At 49.7% G+C, this 19165-nt stretch overlaps 1 protein-coding gene across 8 annotated transcripts in view; it reads right to left on the bottom strand.

The window, feature by feature from the left end:
* HOXB3 (homeobox B3) overlaps positions 1–19165 on the bottom strand; it is a 57582-nt gene that overhangs the window by 6314 nt on the left and 32103 nt on the right. For 4 of the 8 annotated variants that reach the window (XM_021276738.4, XM_005026164.6, XM_072028970.1 and 1 more), the window contains exons 2-3: positions 17429–17672; positions 3163–3222 (exon numbers count right to left, since the gene is read on the bottom strand). The gene's annotated coding sequence lies outside the window, so the exon portion shown is untranslated. Of the gene's footprint in view, positions 1–795; positions 1215–3162; positions 3223–5298; positions 7082–13950; positions 17320–17428; positions 17673–19165 lie in introns of those variants that run through there. The other 4 variants (XM_027445523.3, XM_072028968.1, XM_072028969.1 and 1 more) reach the window with 4 other exon arrangements.

The following is a 19165-nucleotide window of genomic DNA, read 5'->3' as shown; positions in this document are numbered from 1 at the left end:
AAGGAATTGTTTAAAAAAAAAAAAATCTCAGGCAGAATAATAAATATTCGATTATCTCCTGTTCCAATTAAAGCCGGGCAGGGTCCTTGCCGGGGTCTCCTCGCGCTCCAAGTTTCGCTCTGCCAGCCGTAACGTTTAACCACAACTCCTCGCCAGGAACTTTTGGGGGCGAAGCTTCGGGGGCACGGAAATAAAATCGGGGAGGGGTAAGGGGAGAGGGGAGAGGGCTGCGGGCGAAGGGAAATCCAGCGCCCGGGGGAAGAAGGTAGAACTCTAAGGCGGATGTCTTCCTCTGTAAAACCGTTCCCTCCATGTTGGAAATCCTAAATTCCCGACCTGGCTCTGTTTATGAAGAAGAGCAGCGCCTTTCCCCTCTCCCCGCCCCCTCCCAAGGAATATTGCCCGGAGCCGGTGAAAACAGGAATAGCCCGGTGTTTAATTTCAATTATTATCGATAATAAATATTCTACACATGCCCTTAACAATAAGTCGGCTGCTGAGAAAGACCTCAGATCCCAGCGACTGCCGTGCGGTGCATATGCCTGGAAAATAGAGACACATTCCTAAAATTTCCCTTTTCCCTCCCCCACAACCGAGCTTCACACCAAGCAGAACTCCCCAGTTATAAAGCAGAGGAAAAGGCCCTGGATGAGGGCTGCAAAAGAGCCTCTGCGTGGAAGGAAGCTTAAAGCTTGTGAACTCTTCTTGAACCGAGATTGGAGTCATATGGTCATAAATCATTGGGACATATACTCCGCCATTCACAAAGTGATAGCCTATTTGAGTCCGGCTTACCTTAGTCTCTGACGAGCAAAGCACAGGCAGACATAATATATTTTCACATCCAGCATCCACGCAATCAATAAGCAAGGAATGACCCCCTTCCTTTAAAAACGTTAAAGGAGTACGCGAGAGGAAAAAATCCAGCATATGTATATATAAATGTATAAAAAAAAAAGCCAAAACAGGGGGGAGGGGGCTCAGCCAGTGGAGCTTTCTGTTACGGCAGCTCAAATTGTCTCTGTCTCCGTTTGGGAAGAAAAAAAAAATCAAGATGCTTTCCAGCTTCCAAGATGTGCAGAAAAACTGAGGGCTTTGAATGGACAAACCCTGAGATTCTAGTTGCCCTATAGACTGGTACGCTCTGCTCACTGATAACAATGGCCTCTGCTTTACCACAGCAAAGGGGAAGAAGGGAAAGGAGAAGGGAAAAAAAAAAAAAAAAAAAAAAGAAAGAAAGAAAAGCTGAACACAACCCCCCCCCCCCCTTTTTAACTATGCAGTGCTTGGCTAGGATTAAAATAATAACGAAAAGAATCCAGGCTAAGGGGAGGGCGGGGGGCGAGGGGGAAATAAAACGGAGGGGATATTTAAAAATAAAGATTTGGGCTGGATTGCTGGGCAAAGCCAACGAGCCTCCCAAACAGCGTCACTAGTGAAAAATTATGCTAATTGCAGACGTGGTGGACAGAGGCCTAGACAGAAAGATAGCAAAGCTTGCCTTTGATTCACGTGTTTAACAATTAGGTGTCAATTTATGCTAATAAACCGTTTCAACATAGTCATGGTGTGTCCCCCCCCCGTTGCCGGCTGCAGTCGCGGCGCTTTCAACAGCCGCCGCTGCCCCTCCGCGGCCCTTCGGCGGCGAGAGGCCCCCCCCGAGACGGCCCAGAGCCGAGGGGGGGCTGGGGGCTGGGGCGGGGGGGCTGGGGGCGGCCCCGCAGCCTCTCCGGGGCGCGGGGGGAGCCGGGGGGGGGCCGCGGAACTCGCGCGGAGTTCGCGTCCCGGCCGCTGCCTGCGGGCGGCTCCCGGCCTCGCGGGGGCGAGCTCGGGGGTTCGGGGCGCGAGCACCGGGGGGCCGCGAAGGCTGAGGCCGGGTGCTGGGGCAGCCACGGGTGCCACTCGGGGTGCCCGGCCCGAGGCGCACGCCTTCCTCCGCTCCCAGAAACTCGCCGAGCTGCGTTCTGGGGAGCGTCCGTGACGAGGAGGGGCTGGCGAGTGGGAGGAAGGCAGGGCAAAGAATTTAGGTGTCTGCACTTTTTTGTTGTTGTTGTTTTAAGTGGTACTTTTGTTGCCCATCGCGATTATCTTCCCTCCTTTAATTCTGCCGCTCGCTCCTTCGGCTAAGTGCTGACGGGGGGGATTTACGTTTAGCAACAAGACAAGGAGTGACCAGAAGGGCTCTGTGGACTTCGTGGGGAAGGCATACACCGGCTGGGGGGCTGTATCGCCTTTTTTTTTTTTTTTTTTTTTTCAGCTTGGGCGAGTGACTCTGGAAAAGGGAAAGAAGGATGTCCAAGCAAACATTTGAGTTTTGAGAGGATTTAACTCTGAGTTGGACAGCCACAATTTTCTAGGTGATGGATAAAGTGTTATCCCAAGGACTACGGTGTTTCCAGCTATTGTTCTGACTGCAGCGTTCAGATCCCTGAAGTGAGAGTTTCGACCGGGGACATCCCTATTGCGATTTTTTATCCCCGTGTGACTTTTTATAAACTGCTCCAAAATAAATCCTCTGCTACAAGTTAGTTCATATTTTATAGCCCCCAGCGCTAAAACTCCAGGAAAGGAGAGAGGAAAAACTGTCTCGGACTCTTTTTAAAGACTTCTCTGTAGGTGAAGTACTCTGTAGGTTTCTGAATATGGATGTCCGCTGACTTATTATGGTACCTAGGCAATCAGAAGTATCTCGGGTTCTGCAAGTAACTCCTCTGAAGTGCAAAATTTTGCTTTAACTGGCAGCCGGAAAAAAAAAAAAAAAAAAAAAAGTCGTTGCACGTTTATGTGTTGAGTTTTTCTAAAGAGTTTTTAGGCTCGCTGTGTATTACCATCTTTGTTTCGGTTGCAGATTATTTTTCTTTAAAATGTAACTCCCTCGCACAAAATTAGCAGCAAATGTTGCAATCTGACTGGCTTTCCCTTCAAAGGGAGTACAGGAAATATCTTCCATTTAAAACACTCCCTCAAAGTTACGGCCATAAATCACAAAGTTTAAAGACAAGCAAGTAGCAAAATGAAAATAGTGAGATCCCGAGCACCGTGCTCCGTGCAGGTGGGGGGGGGGGGTCACGCTGGGTGACTGCAGCAGGAATGGCTTGCAAGGCTGATGCAGAGAGACGGACAGAGGGAGAGGGACCAGGTAGGATATTCAGCAAAACTCACCAATTCTCGGATGTCCGGTCCAGCAAATACGAGGCTGTGATGGAGTTTGAGAAAGGAGAACTGAAGGGGGGGAAGAAAAAAGTATGAAACTTCGGTCAGAAAAGCGTGGACAAGGGAATGCAAAGGGAATTCATCAAACAGCGAAATGTTGGGTGGAAATGGGGGAGAAGACAGGCTCTAATAACAAAAGCCCCAGCATTTCCCCTCGGAGGTTACTTCTCATCCGAGCCGCCACGGCATTTCCAGGGAGCGCACCGCTCGCTGCGCGTTCGTACCCGAGTTGTGCGGGGGGGGAGGGAGGGGAGGGGGCACGGGTCTTTTGGGGTTTATTGCCTTAAAACCCTGATGCGGCCGCCTGGCTGCCCCCGCGGGACTGGTCGCCGGGGGCCGCGCTGGCAAAACAGGCGGCGGGGCCGGGGGGCTCGGGATTAAGCACAGGCGGATCCAAGGACAGGAAAACATCGGGGAAAGCACGAGGCCGCTTTCCTGAAGGACTGGGAATTAAGAAGGGGGCCGGGGGGGGGGCTGTTCTTTCGTGCACTCCAGTTTGGTCGGAGGATCGCCACGAAGGGGCGGGGGGGAAGGGAGGGATGCTTTATGGTGTACGAGGACACAGCTCGCACAGCAGAGATTTGGCATCAGAATTAACGATATCAAACCGTAATGTTTTTAAAGCCACACCGAGATTTACCGCCGCCACGTTCGCAGGAAGGACTCAGAGAGGGAAAAGAAGGGAATAAAGAAAAAGCAATCTCATTTAAAAATATTTTCGTTTTGGGAAACATTCAGTCGCTTTAATAATCCCGTTTCCGTTCTGTATGTTGATGTTATTAATCTCAAATAAAAATGTTCCCCTCACACCCCTACTCTGCTTGTGACAACATCCCCGAGTCCATAAATCACCCGCGGATGCTCGTGACCTTCTCTAGTTGGCGGCCCATAGCTGTATTTTTATTGGTATTATTATTACACGAGCGCACACTTTAATACACAGTTTTGGCAATATTCCACTTACATCACAACTTTCCCCAGTTAACTGGGGCTTTTCAGTTCCCTCTGAAGAGTACACACAGAGATTTGTAAAGAGGGGGAAAAAAATCACCACCCTTTCTGCGTTGTGAACTCAGCAAACGAAATCTGAGTCTCGGCAAGTTCCTCCCACACCGGACCCGGGAGAAGTGGGCAGACCGAAAGGTGGAGAAAGAGGAAAATCGCGTTTATTTGGAGTGGTTGCAGGAGGGAGGAGGGGAAAAGGGAAACAAACAAACAAACAGAAATGTATTTGACGTAAATAACGGCTTCGGGGGCGTGGAGCTGTTTGTTTTTCATTGTTTTTAATTTATTCCCTTGCAGTAAAGGCAGGAGAACGATGGATGGAGCGAGTTTTTCCCCCGGTGTTCTTTGTTTTGACTGGGGGGCTTTGCTCTATCTGCTTTGCATTAATTTCTCTCTCAGAGGCGGTGCGGATCCCACTCAGCCCCTGCTCGGCCCTCACTGGGGCAGGGTGGAGGCCTCCGCGGCACCCACCGTCTCCCCGGGGGCTGCTCAGCCTCCCTCGGTCCTTTTTGTTTTGGTCTGAAGGAGTCTGGGTTTCCACGCTCCCATTCCTCAGAGAACCCGAGGGAGGGGAGAGTTACGAAAGGTCCAGGACCTCCTTAAACCCCAAACAGAAGCCAGCCCGGATAAGAAATCAAAATGAACCTGAGTGAGCAGTGTTTTTTCCTTGACAGATTAGACCTTTTTCTCCCCATGACCTTTGCTTAGAGGAGCAATAACTCACCAGGTTAACGATCGCTCAGCGGAAGTGCTTTTGAATTGTCTCCAAAAAAAACAACAAAACAAAACAACGCCCGGCTCCGCGCCGCTCCCAGGCTGCTGCGGGATGGGTGCCCGGCACGCCCGCACCCCCAGCAGCCCCGCAGCCTCTCGCACCCCCCCGGCAGCCCCGCAGTCCCCCGCAGACTCCAGCCCCCCCCCCCGCAGCCTCTCGCATCCTCGCGTCCCCCGCACCACCACTCTCCCGCCCGGTCGCCAAAACCTGCGGCGGGGTCGGGATGGGGTGGGTTTGGGGCGGGTTTGGGGTGAGCGAGGCTGCGGTTCCAGCGGGTGCACATGGGTGTTTGGGGAGCGGCTCACCGGAGGCGGGCTGGGAATCACCATCCCCGCTTTTCTTCTCCACCCCCACTCCAAATGCCAAAATAATAGCTTGAATTATGTGCTCACGTGACTGGGACACGTCAACCTTTCCCCTATTTTATACAGAATTGGTAAATGACCGGCTCCCCCTCCAGTCGCACAAATTCCCCCATCAGCAAATTTCCCAAACTTCCCAGGCAGCCGATGCCCCTTGTTCCCTGCCGCCGCAGCTGGGGCTGGCCTGGGTTTGGGGAGCTCCAGCTGCTCGTTCTTCTCTCTCTCTCTCTCTCTCGCGCTCTCTTTAATTCTACACCGCCCCCCTTTTAATCTTTTGTCCTGAAAGCGAAGGAGACGAACAAACACTAACGAGGAAAGCGACCGCAACAAACACCGCTCCCAAAGCCTCGGCGTCCAGCCAAACGGCGAAGGCGACGGTGACAGAGGGGAAACACCCGGGGTTAGGGGACAGGAGAAGCGGGGGGGGCTTCTCTGCCGTGCCGGCGGCGGGACAGCGCTCGGAGGCCTTGGGGACGGGCTCCTCGCCCCTCTTCCAGGCTACCTCCCCCTTCCCCTCCCCGCGAAAGAAAGAATGACGATTTGAGGATTCAAAGCTTTTCTCCCACTGCCCTTCCTTCGCCTCCCAGGAGGGCCAGGCATCCACACTACCACCGTGGTTGCTTCTGTGAGAAAAGGAAGAAATTTGGTTATTTTTGCAGTGGTACTCGCCTGAATCCGGGACCTGGCTGTCGCTGGAAGACGGTCTGAGCATGGGGGAGAAGGAACCTGGGAGAAGAAATAAGCTCCATTTTACCTTCTTCCAAGTGATAATTCACAGAGACTAACAATTTTTGAACAGGGATTCTCAGGAGAAAGAATGTTCTTTCACCGAAATTGGTAAAATGTTTTCACCGAATATTTATCTTCTGTAAGGCAACCATAAGGATACCACCGAGTCCCGCATTCTCCTCTCAGTGTACATCTCTGCAGTCACCTCACAGACGGCCACCAATGGGCACATAACAGAGCCACTGCCCTTTGCTAAAATCCTCTCTTACTGTATGGGTATTTGGTCTGTCAAACTTATCACCATATCAAAGGGCTCCCTTCTTTCCCGGGTTCTTAGTTAATTTTTAATTAGGAGGGGAAGTTTTGGGAACAATAATGTTTAACACAGGATAGGACAGGCAGATGGAAGAGGAGGTTTTAAATCCTATTTTTATTTTTAACACGGATGGGAGCAAGGCTGGCCGAGCCGGGATGCACCTCGCTGCAACGCACGTGTTTTTTCCAGAAATACCACATCCCGATGCCCCCAAACCCATGGGCAGAGCGGACAACCTAGCTAAGGGAACAACCCAAAGAAACCCAGCTGCTCGATGTTCATCCACCCAGAAGAGCCTCGTTTCGGTGCTCCCGGATTTCGGCCTTGCTGTGAAATGCCACAAAGAGGAACAGAGCTTCTAGCTCCCCCCCCCACCTCGCCACGCCAGGGATCAGATCCCCCACGCTGCAATAAATCGTTTTTAGGGAGAGTAGGAGAAAAAAAGATAGAAGTGTGGAAAAATACTCCCCTACCCAAATCTCCTGTCCCAAAAGAGAAGTGGGAGGACCAACAACATACAGATCTATATGGCTAGATTTCAGAAAGTGTCCATTAATATCAATTTACTTCAATGAAAACTTTGCTTCTTCATGAAGTTGATGATTTATGATAAAATCAATTAAATTACGGCCACTTAGGGCCTGCGGTTTCTTCTCAGATTTCATTCGCCAACAGATCAAGCGCTTGGTAAAAAAAAAAAAAAAAATCAAGTTTAGCTGGAGGCGAGTAAAGATAATTCTGAAGCTGAGGAAATTTAATGCAAAGCAATTTTCAGGGAAAAAAAAAAAAAAAAAAAAAAAAACACAGACACTTGTGTATCCAAGCTCGTGCTCTCTGCCAATATACCAGTTCGCCTCGGGAAATATTAGACACTGAGTCAAAACTTTTCCAGTTTCACATTGTATGAGGACATTTTTAGAACTGGCAACTTGTCCAGGGGACTGAGTTATTATCTTGTTCTAAAGGGAAAGGAATCAAAGGAGAACAGACAGCACACACACGTATATATTTAGAAAACTTTCCGCGTTTAATTCGATTTCTCCCTCACTCTTCCACCTACCCTCCTCCCTCCCCATGCAACCGATTTTATTGTCTCACTCTTGAAATGAAATCGGAAGCTCACGGCGTGGGGGAAGAACGTGTGTGGGAGATGGATTTTTTAGCCAGAAACGAAGAGCACAAATCCGCAGACCACTGCACTCAATATTCCCACGCGAAAATTCGCCCTCCCGAGCGTTTCCCTTTCAATCACAGAAATTGCATTTGAGCGAAATGAACCGTTTTCGAGGACACATCTCTCCCCTGACAAAAACTAACTTTGCCTCTTTTTAAAAGCTTGATATTTTCGAGCTCCCCGAGTAGGTCGGACTCCCCGAGTAGCCACCACTTCTATGACAAATGTTTGAGTCTCTTACCCATTTCGGTCAAATGCACTGGACAGCTAAAAGGACGAGCAGCTCAACTAACCAGACGTTTTGTGGTCACATCTGGCCCCTACAACCAGACCTGGGAAGGGAAACCCTACTATGGACATACACAGATCTTGGGATTACTTATGTATTTATTTATTTATTAAAAGCCGTTGTAATTAAGGTCTACTTCAAGTAAACAAAAACCTCTGTGGGGCCATAAATCACCATCACATACATTCTTCAGCTTAACACCCCGCTTTTCCAATGGGCTTTTGTAGTTTCTTTTTCAAACGAGGGAGGTGCTAAAATTTTAACAAATGTGTCCCGGACAAACTTCACGAGTAAACACGCACTTGGAAACAGTTTGTGGCCGGTCTCGGTTATGGACCGTGCGAGATAATTTTTGCTCAGCTTCAGCTTCCCCAGTCCTGCTCCCGAGGCATCAGTCTTAATTTGTTACCAGGAGAAAGTCGGCTATAGCTCATGATGGCCGGTGGAGAAGCCTGTCAAAGCCTTCGGAGCAATTAATTATATCTCACAGCGTCGGAGCTGAGAAGATATGAAAGGCAGAGCGGCATCGTTCTTTTATTTTTTTTTTTAACTTCTTACCTGCGTTACTGTCCAACCCAAGACTTCAAGAAGTATCGAAGCCGGATCAGGGTGGTGCGAATTCACAACTGAAGCAGCCAAATTATGGAGAAGAGAAGAAACTACTTTATCGCACCCCGGTGGATCTTGCTGACAGCTTGCTCGGACGCGATTTTTTTCTCCAAAGATGCTTTGATTTTTTTGGACTCGCTCGATTCAAACGGAACTGACTTGATGTGGAGAAAACCAGAAACTCTTCCAAAACAGCTTAAAGTATTGAAAGGATGCGGCCCCTTTGCAGAGATGCCGAGCGGAGGGGGATGAGATGGGGGTGTCGGGAGGGGCAGTTTGTGCTCACATTCCCCTTAAAAAAAAAAAAAAAAAAAAAAAAAGCCACCAAACCTCCCCCACTCACGAATCCGTGGTATCTATCTGGAAAGCTGTTTCTTTTTATAAAGACTTAAAATGTTGCAAGACTGTTATAATACTGAGTGACAAGGGGTGCTGGGGAGAAGAGAACCAAATGGATTCTGGTTTTTAGAGACAGTAGGAATTGGCCAGCCTTCAATGTCAGGATTCAAAATTGATTCCATATGTCTCGTCCCGGGAAAGGGAAGAAACGAATGAAGAAAAGAAAGAAAGAGACAGAAGGGGGAGGGTAAAAGTTATGCAAAACCCATCGAATCTTTTTTCCTTTTCCTTCTCTTCTCTTCTCTTCTCTTCTCTTCTCTTCTCTTCTCTTCTCTTCTCTTCTCTTCTCTTCTCTTCTCTTCTCTTCTCTTCTCTTCTCTTCTCTTCTCTTCTCTTCTCTTCTCTTCTCTTCTCTTCTCTTCTCTTCTCTTCTCTTCTCTTCTCTTCTCTTCTCTTCTCTTCTCTTCTCTTCTCTTCTCTTCTCTTCTCTTCTCTTCTCTTCTCTTCTCTTCTCTTCTCTTCTCTTCTCTTCTCTTCTCTTCTCTTCTCTTCTCTTCTCTTCTCTTCTCTTCTCTTCTCTTCTCTTCTCTTCTCTTCTCTTCTCTTCTCTTCTCTTCTCTTCTCTTCTCTTCTCTTCTTTCCTCCCCCCAACCCTTCCCAGTAGCACCCGGGTAAATACCCCGCCTTTAAACCTTGCCCTTTGCCAGGTAATATTGTTGACTCTCGCGTTTGCACCTCAGAGGGATAGGTAACAGCAGCAACAAAACAGACCCTGGAGGTTATTTTTAGGCTCAACTTTGCCCAGGGAGAAGAAATACAGATCGGGATGCTGGTGGAAGGGGGGAGCGTGACATTGAGCGGCGTCGGCTCTGAAGCCGGGAGCCGGGGGAATGGGGGGGATCAAACCCTCCCCACGGAACCCCTCACCCGAGCCGGGCAGAGGCGAGCGGTCGGAGCCCGGACCCGAGGCAGGCTCCGAGCGCTGCGGTGCTGCCGGCGCCCCAGGGCGGCGGACGCGGGAGCTGGGGTTGGGAGGGGGAAGGGAGGCCGGTCCCTTTCCCCGTCCCCACAGGCCGAGAGGCTGCGGTCTACCATCCTCTACTGATCTCACCGGGACGTGCTCGGAGAGAATTTGACCCGAAGGTTTTCAGGCTTCTCTTCTGACCTCTAGATACTGCTGCCAATAAAGCATTGATATATTTCGCATTGAGTCGGACATCAAAAGGAGACAAAATAGCAAGGAGAGGGAATTTCTTCTTAACCCCTCCCCTTATATCCACGATTAAAAAAAAAAAAAAAAGAGTCAAATCTCCACCATCGCCTCTGATTTATAGCCTTCCTTTTCAAATGGGTCGGTTACACACGGGGAAGTGTTGAAAAGTGGTTATTGCCTTTTATTTCTTTCGTCTCCCCCCTTTCTCTTCTCCCTCCTCCCGACAAAGTGTGAGAGAGAGCAAACTTCAAAGGAAACCATCACCGTTTCTAGACTTTTCCTATTTCAGTGAAAAGCGAACAGATTTTCCCTTCTGTCTCGTCTGCCCATGAAGCGTGCTCGCCTCCCTTTTTACATATTAAAATGGAGCATAATTGGCATCAGCTCCGCGACCTTTTCCGCGGTTTCTCGGGCCTGCGTCGCAGCTGGATTTCGGCTGATGCCGGTTCTGCGCTGCCCCGCGACGCTTGGCTTCAGCAGCGGCATCCGCGCAGAGAACCGGCCCGGGACCCCCCGCCACCCGTGCCGGGCCGCCGCTGCCCTCACCCCTCGCGGGAAGGCGCCGCGCGCCCCCGCCGCCGCTCCGCGCCCGCCCCACAGGTCTCTGCGCTGCGCTCCGCTATTGCTGTGCTCTGCTCTGCTTACTGCCGTGCAGCTCTCGCCCTCCGCAAGGCTTTGATCTTAAATAACTCTCTCCTACCGCCTGCCATAAATTATGAATTAAGGTGATGTTGACTCATATTTACAACGTTAATAGCTTCCTCTCTGGGAAAAGATGGGGTATGTCTGGCCGAGAGGGGAAGGGAGGGAGGTTTCTTTGGGGATGAGATGTGAGAAACACGGATTCGCAGCACTGATAGACCAGGAACTTCTGAAGAGATGACACAGGCAAGGAGGAAAGCTTATTGCACAGAAATTAATGAAACAGCCCTTGGTTGAGCTACTTGAAATAGCTTATTATCTCCTCCCGTCTCTTGAATATTATTTCTACCATTTGTAACTATAACGCCCAACAGCTACTTTCTATAAAACTCGCTTTCAACAACTTAATAAAGGAACAGTGGTAAGGAACGATTTGCTCGCTGTGGTAGTGGGCCTGGGGAAGCTTCCAGCAGGGCAGCTGCTGGGCGGCGAGAGGCGGTGCTGAGAGGGGACACCCCGCTGTCCTTTCCCTCGGGCCTCCGGTAAAGGCGGCGGGGAGAAATTTGTTTTGGCGGAGGAGGCTGGGACTGGCATGGGTGCAGGGAGCAGCGGGAAGCCCTGAGCCGTGGGGTGTCGTCCCAGTCCCGACCCCTGGCCAACGGCTGTTTTGCAACCCAAACGCCCCAGCTCCCACCTACAGCCCCCAGCCCGCGATGGGCAGGGCTGTTAGAGCTCTGCCTTACACCCGCCCAGCTCGGATCCCATCCTGGATCTGGGCTCCCCTCCCGTGCTTGCGTCCTCCCTGGGTCTGGGGTGCCCTGCAAGGTTTGAGGCTTTTCTCCCGGGTTCGGGGTCCCGTCCCTGTCTTGGTCTGCTCTTCTGGGTCTGGGGCTCCTGATCCGGGTCCGGGGCTTTCACCGAGCGTCCGGGATCCTATCCCAGCTCTGCGCCTATTAATCGGGGTCTGAGGCTCTTATTCAGGATCTGCGGCCTTTGAGGCCCTATTTAAGGTCTGGGACTCTCCACCCGGGCCAGGGAAGTGGCGTGTCCCCACCACGGGTTCTGCCAGAACGACATGGCAGCACCCGTCCACCCCATCTCCTGACGCCTGATTATTGAAGGGCGACTCCCGCACAATGGCGGCCGGAACGGGGCTCAATAAAGCCCAGGATTGATTCAGACGGGGCGGCCGCCCAGGGCAGGGGCTGCGGGTGGCTCCCCCGCTCCGAGCCAACAGCCGCCCCCCGCGAGGTGCCAATTTCTCACGCTCAACATCCCAAGCCTCCAGGAAACAAACAAATAGAAAAAAAAAAAAAAAAGGCAACAAACCAAACCAAAATGTCACCGACTAAAATGGGGTGGGAAGGGGGAACCGAGTGGGGAGGATGTCTGCATCCATTTGAAGCCGACAATTTAAACTAATACGGAGCATGACAGAGAATGATGCTGCATTTCTGGCTCAGTCACCATCCCTGGATCTCCTTTAATATTTAATGAAAGTCGCTGAGTTGCGCTAATTTTGCTACATAAAGGTTTACACTAGCAGACAGAGTTAAATATCCCCACTCGTGTGGTGACTTGGCTGGTGAGCAGGGAGGAGGAAAGGGAAGGGAAGCGGGGGGGGGGGGAAAGCGGTGAATTCTCATCTGAGAATCCGGTGTGAACATTTAATCTTTGCTCCTGTTGTCAGTTTTATTGACTCCTCGCATGTTGGAGCTTGTAAAATATTTAAAAACGCGATCTCTCACTTCCTCCTTCCCTTTCAACACTCCCGGTTAGGACCAATTTGGTCCAGTCCGGAGATGGGAAGGGAGGGCAGTGCGTGGCTCCTGACATCTCACTTTCCGCGGAGGTTGCGCTCCCCGCGCTGACGTTAAGGCAGGTAGTAGTGCCCCTGGTCTGGGACATGCACCGTATCCCCAAGGCTTCAGCTTCGCTACCGTACCTCAGTAGCTTAAAAGGAATTTCCCTGTTACAGTCCAGCTATGCTTTGCATAGCAATCGTTAAAAAGGTAAGAGCTGCCAGCCAGGTTCTGCTACCATTTAAGCTTATTTATACAGCTATTACTCCTCGGAGCTTTGCTTTTACTGAGGTAAATAACAGGCTTGGATTCCTAAATATAAAGCATTCCTTGGAGCACCTTCTCCAACTTTCATCGTAAGAAAATTATTCTCTATTTCTTCATCCATCACCGTCACAGCCTTAGCGAGATCAGGGCTCTAGAAAGCCAAGCACAGTTATCCGCCTGCTGTAAAAGAACAACGAACTACCAGCAACGAGTCGGTTCCCCTTTCTGGTGCTATCAGCGGTGGGTGGCTGGAAGGACCCGAGGCGATCCGCCTCTGACAGGGTCCCCCGGCAGCGCCCCGCTTGCCGCAGCCCCATTGTGCCGGGTCTCCGGGCCAACTCCCCCTCCTGCCTGAGACCACGTTTGTGTCTCTCTTGGAGGTAGCTACCTTCGGGCTTCCCGACGCAATTTCATTTTCGCCTTTTAAGCCCTATTTCCGTGTTTGATTTAAACTGTGACACCTCGAGAAGTTCCCTTGCTTTGCTAAAGAAACCTGTGCCTGTTTCCAGCGAAGAAACCCATTCTGCCGGGGACGGGAGGAAGAAACGGGGAGAAAGTGGGACGAAAATGAGTTATCGTTGATAAAAGGATGCTGCAGCGCTAGACTCTGCACTGTAATTTTTTTATTAAGGTCGTGCTCTTTCACTAGGTTTATATGCCAATGAGGCGTTCCGGGTTTACCAAATTTATACAAATCTCTCCTTAATTGGTAATCACAGATGCTGTAATTTAAGACCCCCAGCTACAGAGCTTTCATATTAGCTGCTGATCTATTACTGTAAATCGTCTGAAATAATCAACTCCAGGGAGTGGGGTAGAGAGAGATCCTCGCTCTAAAATATCATCGCTTGCACATCATTTTCACTCGAGAAATGATTTATCTTGGACACCACTATAAACAACACAACTCTCTCACAAACACACACACAATGGCAGCCGCACTGCTGCTGACATGTTTATTGTAATAAATCAAGAAAGGGGGAAAAAAAGGTTGTGAGGAGAGAGAGAGGGAGAGGGAGGGAGAGAGAGGAATATTCCTAAAAATATCAATGAAATGCCTCGATGGGTATAAACACACATACCACCATGTGAAGAGAAATGGGAGGAAATGAAGACGGCTATTTGTCACATTTTACGACAATAACATTAATAACAAACAATAAATTTACATGGACATATAGACACGCTAGGAATTGGGAAGCCCCTGCTACTTACAATAATCCAGCCCTCGGCGTGGCTTCGTGGTTCCTGAGAATTGTTTTATTGCAGACTCCTCTCTCCTCTCCCTCTCCCTCTCTCCCTCTCTCCTCCTCTCCCCCTTTCTCTCTCTCTCTCCCCCTCTCTTTCTTTCTCTTTTTTTTTCCCCTCAGCTATAGGCTTGTTTTTTAAAGGACAGTTGAATTTCACGTCAGACACAAGGAGACCATGTCTGCGATTTTCCTGACGAATACATATCTATTCTGCAACCTCTGCATTAATTATTTAATGAATCACGTGATAGGGAAGGGGGAAGGGGGTCTTTCAGTTTCATACTCAAAGGACCACTGTGACCTTCCACCGGAACAGTATTTTTTTAACTAAGTTTCGAACTGAGCGAAGCTTTCCTAGAGCTGCAGACATCTCCCCTGTCCACGGCTGTTGCACGGCTGCCTGGCACAGCGCGAGCATGTGATGTGTGGGGCACGCAGCAATCGACTCTCATCCGCTTCCCTAGTAAAGGTCTCCGGTTTAGGTTTATTTCCTCCTCTTGTTTCCTGCCTGAAGTTGAGAGCATTTGAACACTTCTCTAAACCTTTCCTGGAGGTTAGCTTGCTGGACCGTGGCTCAGCTAAGCAACACCGTACTTTTTGTCTTTCCTTTCCTTTTCTTTTTTCCCAACACCGAGATTTTTACTAGTCTTGTGCTGAATAGTACAATTGTTTTGGAGTTGAAACCACCTGAGAATATTTATGCTCCTGGTACCACGTTTTAAAGACCTCACCATTCCCTCTGTCTCACTGCCAGGCCTTTTCTTCCCGCTGCTGTTACTGTTTGCCCAGCATGTGAAAAAAAAAAAAAAAAAAATCAAATTGTGACTATGAAGAGAGGTGCCAGCTACAAGGTCCTGAAAAAGCCTGAGCAACAAAGGCGGCCACCGGGAGCAGCCGCCGAGCAGCCGCGGAGCCCTGGCACCGGCCGCCTGCTCGGTGCGGAGCCAACGCGCGGCCCCGGCGGCTCTGCGCGGCCACGGGAAGCAGCCCTGGGGCCGCCTCCCGGGGGAGGGCAGCAGCGGGACACTGGAGGCCCTGCACCGTGTCCCCGCCGACCGGGTTCCCCAGGAGGGGGGCAGAGCCCTCGCCGCAGCCCCTCACGCACCCCGGCAGCCCCCGACGGGGCGTCTGTACCGGGAGCTGCCGTGCTCCCTCCATCTTCGCAGAACGGATGAAGCTTGAAGGGAGCTCGTATTAAACGTGGAAATTAATTTAAAAGCCTAAAAGCGGGGTTTCACCAGTTAAGCCGACCGTGGGGAGAAGGGGACGACAGCCTTGGTTCTCCCCCGCTGCAAAGCAGTGAGCGAGGCAACGCTTCGTTTTCAAAAGCCCTCGATTATTTCTTAATCGATTTTATCGAGTGGAAGAGGTTGTAGGGAGATAGCGTTTGGCTCAAGGTGTGGAAAGAACGGGGAAAAATCCGATTAAAGGGAGATAGAGGGGTCTCACGAGGGAGGAAACTCTTGGGGAACAGGAGGTTTATATGGAAACTTCAGGTCAATTCAGAAGCCGCGACTTCAGCTTCACGCAATCACTTTTTTTGTCTCCCCTTTAGCCATAAAATGAAGCGTCCCTACGACTGGAATTCGGTTAAAAAATAAAAAATAATAAACCTCACAACAACACAACGGACCTAGCCAAGGCAGCAAACGGGGCAGATACCCTCCTCCGCACCTCCTCTAGCATTTTTGGGTTTGTTTCATGCAAAAGAATCACCCATTCGTTTTTAAAAGCCCCCAGTTCAAAGGGTCGGAAACATGGCCATAAACAGCGGCTTCACCCTCCGAGGTGCCGTGATCAAAGCCGTTTTCTTTCTAAAGATAAAATGAACGTTTATATAGTGAGAAAGCGAGATTGATTTACAGATTTAAACACGCCGTTCTTATTGCGCATCATAAATCTGTCAGAGGGGCTGAGAACCCCCGGCACGGCTCTCCGAGCGCAGCCGTTTTAAAGAGCCCCGCGCCGCACCTGGGCAGGAGCGACCCCGCTTCCCTGCGCGCGTCCCTCTTTGTGATGGTTTCCTCGGTTTCCCTTGTCTCCGATAACTGCATCTCGGCGGGCCGTAGGGGCTGCACTACGTGATTGCGCTCTCCCGCAGGACCCGTTTTTGTCCGGTTTGGGGACCAGGAGAAAACAAAGGGGTTCCGCATCCCGGCCTCGGGAACGCCGGGGGAAGGGGCGGGGGAGGGGGGGGGACGCTCGGAAACAAAGGAATTTCTGAAAATGAGACGCGAGATGCGACGCCGGCCGAGAAAACTGTCCGCGGAGGGTTAGGGGGTGTCTCGGTTTTGATTTTTTGTTTCTTTTCCCCCAAATTATTTTTGTAAAGCAAATAACAAACAGTCAGCTGTGCAAAGCCAAACCACAGTCCCACCCCAGCTTCCCAAAGGCCTTTCTCCCCCTCTCCTCTCTTCCTCTCTTACAAAGAAGCAGACAAACAAGCAAACGCCGAGGGCTTTCAGCCCTTTGAAGTGAAGTCGTGAGAAATAAGGGAAAGCTTTGCCTTTGGGCCTGGGCTTGGAACGACGACGCTTCTACCGCGATAAGCAGCAGCACAGCACCCCCGAGCCCTTCCTGCACCCGTTCGCTCGCCGCCTGCTCCCGGCGGGGCTCGCCCAGAGGCCGGGGGCACCCGGGGCGCTGCGGGGCCGGTCGGGGCCGGCGAGCTCCGCACACGCGGGGTTTTGCTGCGCCCCGGCCACTCCGGGCTGGGAAGGTTGCCCCGCACAATGTCCAGCCTCGGAGAGGTCAAGGGGTTTGCGAGGTCAGTCCCTGGCTATAATGCACAGCTAATCGCCTAGAAATCGTGTCCTCTGCGTGAACCCTCTCCCCCGATCGGCGCTGGCAAGAGCTGGCTTTTGCCTCCCCGATTTTCACTCCTTTCTTCACCGCCGCACCTCCGCACCGCTCGGGCTGGGGCAGCACCCACGGAGCAGCAGCACCCCCGTGGCGCCGACACTCCTGGGCCGCCCCAGGACCACCCCACCCCCGGGACGAGAACGCGCCCCCGGTGCTCTGCGTAGCCCCAGCTTCTCTGGGACGTTCCGCAAAACCCTCTCAAAGCGGCCCGTGCCCAGAGAGGTCTTTTGTCGGGAGGGAGGGGGGACGAGGAAAAAAGGAGGCATCTCCCCAAACCCCAAAAGGGAGAAACGACGCCGCAGCCCGAAACACGCACAGCCTAACAGCGAGGAGAAAAACCCTCTTGCTACAAGGAACCCGCCTGCAAATTTTCTCTGCTTGCTCTCTCAAATGGGTCAAAACGAAATGAGAAAACAGAAGGAAAACCCCGCACAAGCATTCACGTGTTGTTTTTTTTTTTCTTTTTTTTTTTCTGACCACTTTTAACTTTTTTTTTTTTTTTTTTTTTTTTTCCCGAACTTTCTCGTGAGAGGAGGCAATAAAACGATCAGAAATGCATGCCAAGAGAGCAGCTCTGTTACCTGGTTCGCTCCCACATCCTTTTTCCAACGCCCCAGAGACGGCCCTCATGGTTTGGGTGGTTTCTTCCAAAGTGAGAGTTCTGGGGGAGGGGGTAGCTTGGGGGTTTTGGTTTTGCTTTCCTCCCCCAGATATAAAGCTTTCACCTTTACGATCCAGATTTTATTATTATTATTATTATATCCCCTGAAGATTCTTGTAGAACTCCGGGTGCTTTTTTCCCAACAGACGGTCTGCGGAGATTTGCTGTTGAATAACAATGGGAAAAGGATAAGTATTTAAAGAAAAGAAGTGATTAATGATTTTCTGTATAATTCTCGCATTTTTCTTGGCTTCTGTCTGCTTATAATGGCTGTGAACTTTTAGGTCCTATAGAAATCTTCTCCCCTTCTATTCTATTCATACTTTCCAGCTTTGATTTGCTTTTTTTCTATAGACCCTGCATTCCTGGAAGCATATGCTTCCCCCCCCCCCTCCTTTTTTTTAAGAACGATCTCTTCGATCTGTTCACTATCTTGAAAATAACACCCTATTTACATCCACAGCAGATCAAAGAAAGAAACAGTAACATAAAATCCAACAGTAATAAATAAATAAACACATCTCAACCTTAGGCATTGCAATAAAATACATCCCTTGCTACCCTCTTTGGAGAAAAAAAAAAAAAAAAAAAAAAAAAGAGAGAGAAACTAAAGGTTTGCAGTTGCTCTCTCTGAAAATGTGGTAGTCAACCAAAAAGATATCCATAAATTCTTTCTTCTACGTCTGAACATGTATTATATCTGACTCATGTCACCACATTAATAGTATTTTAAAGGATTAAAATTTCAATAGAAAGACAAATATAACGGTCCTTTGTTTGAGGTGGGGGAAGGGTTATTTTTGTGTGCACTTTATTTACAAGGTGGTCGTGACTTACTACAAATAAAACAACAGCACGTAAACACACTCTGTCTCTAAATATTTCAAACCCTGCCTTTATTTCAGAATAATGCAGGGGAATATTCCGGTCCTGATTGAAGAGAGGGGGAGGGGAGGAATTCTGTAAATAAATAAAGTAATTTTTTTTATATAGGGAAGTATAGGAAAACAATTATTTTCTTCAGCTGGTGTGGAGGCCTTCCTCCTCCTGCGGACCCCCTGCTCACAATAGTATTTTATTATTTTTTTTTAAGTTACAACTGGAATGTTATTTCGTCCTGAACAGTATTTTCGATACTTTCTATGAGAAAGAAAATGAAAATTAATACAAGAGCTGCGGCTCACAAAAGAAGCCATTTGTCTTCTTGATTATCTATTTGCTTGTCAGGCTATGAGCTATCGCAGGAGCCAGCTCCTTTGTAATATAAAAATACACAGAAAACCTGCAAACACCGAGAAACATCTGTGCAAAAATTAGACTCATTAATGCATTAACTACCTTGGAGAAGGTGGTGGTTTTTTTTTTGTTTTTTTTTTTTTTTTTTTATATAATTAAGAATTCTCTCTAGAGAGATACAATGCTACATCCATTCCTTACAGCAAAGCAAAGCGCTAATCACTACCTCTGTTTTGTCTGAGACCACTTTGGGAAGAGCATATTAATATATGCTTAGAACAAATAAATCATAATATGTAAGTCTTAGCAGTACTTAAGGCTGATATACCCTATAGTCAAACATCTTTTGTTTTCATTAGGGAGTTGAGGCTGTGCACTGACAACACAGAAATCCCTGTAAAAACAATAATGTGTTTTCAAA

Source organism: Anas platyrhynchos, chromosome 28 (genome assembly GCF_047663525.1).
Source record: "Anas platyrhynchos isolate ZD024472 breed Pekin duck chromosome 28, IASCAAS_PekinDuck_T2T, whole genome shotgun sequence".
In the NCBI taxonomy this organism is placed as follows: domain Eukaryota; kingdom Metazoa; phylum Chordata; class Aves; order Anseriformes; family Anatidae; genus Anas; species Anas platyrhynchos.
This window is presented reverse-complemented; position numbering and strand designations above follow the sequence as displayed.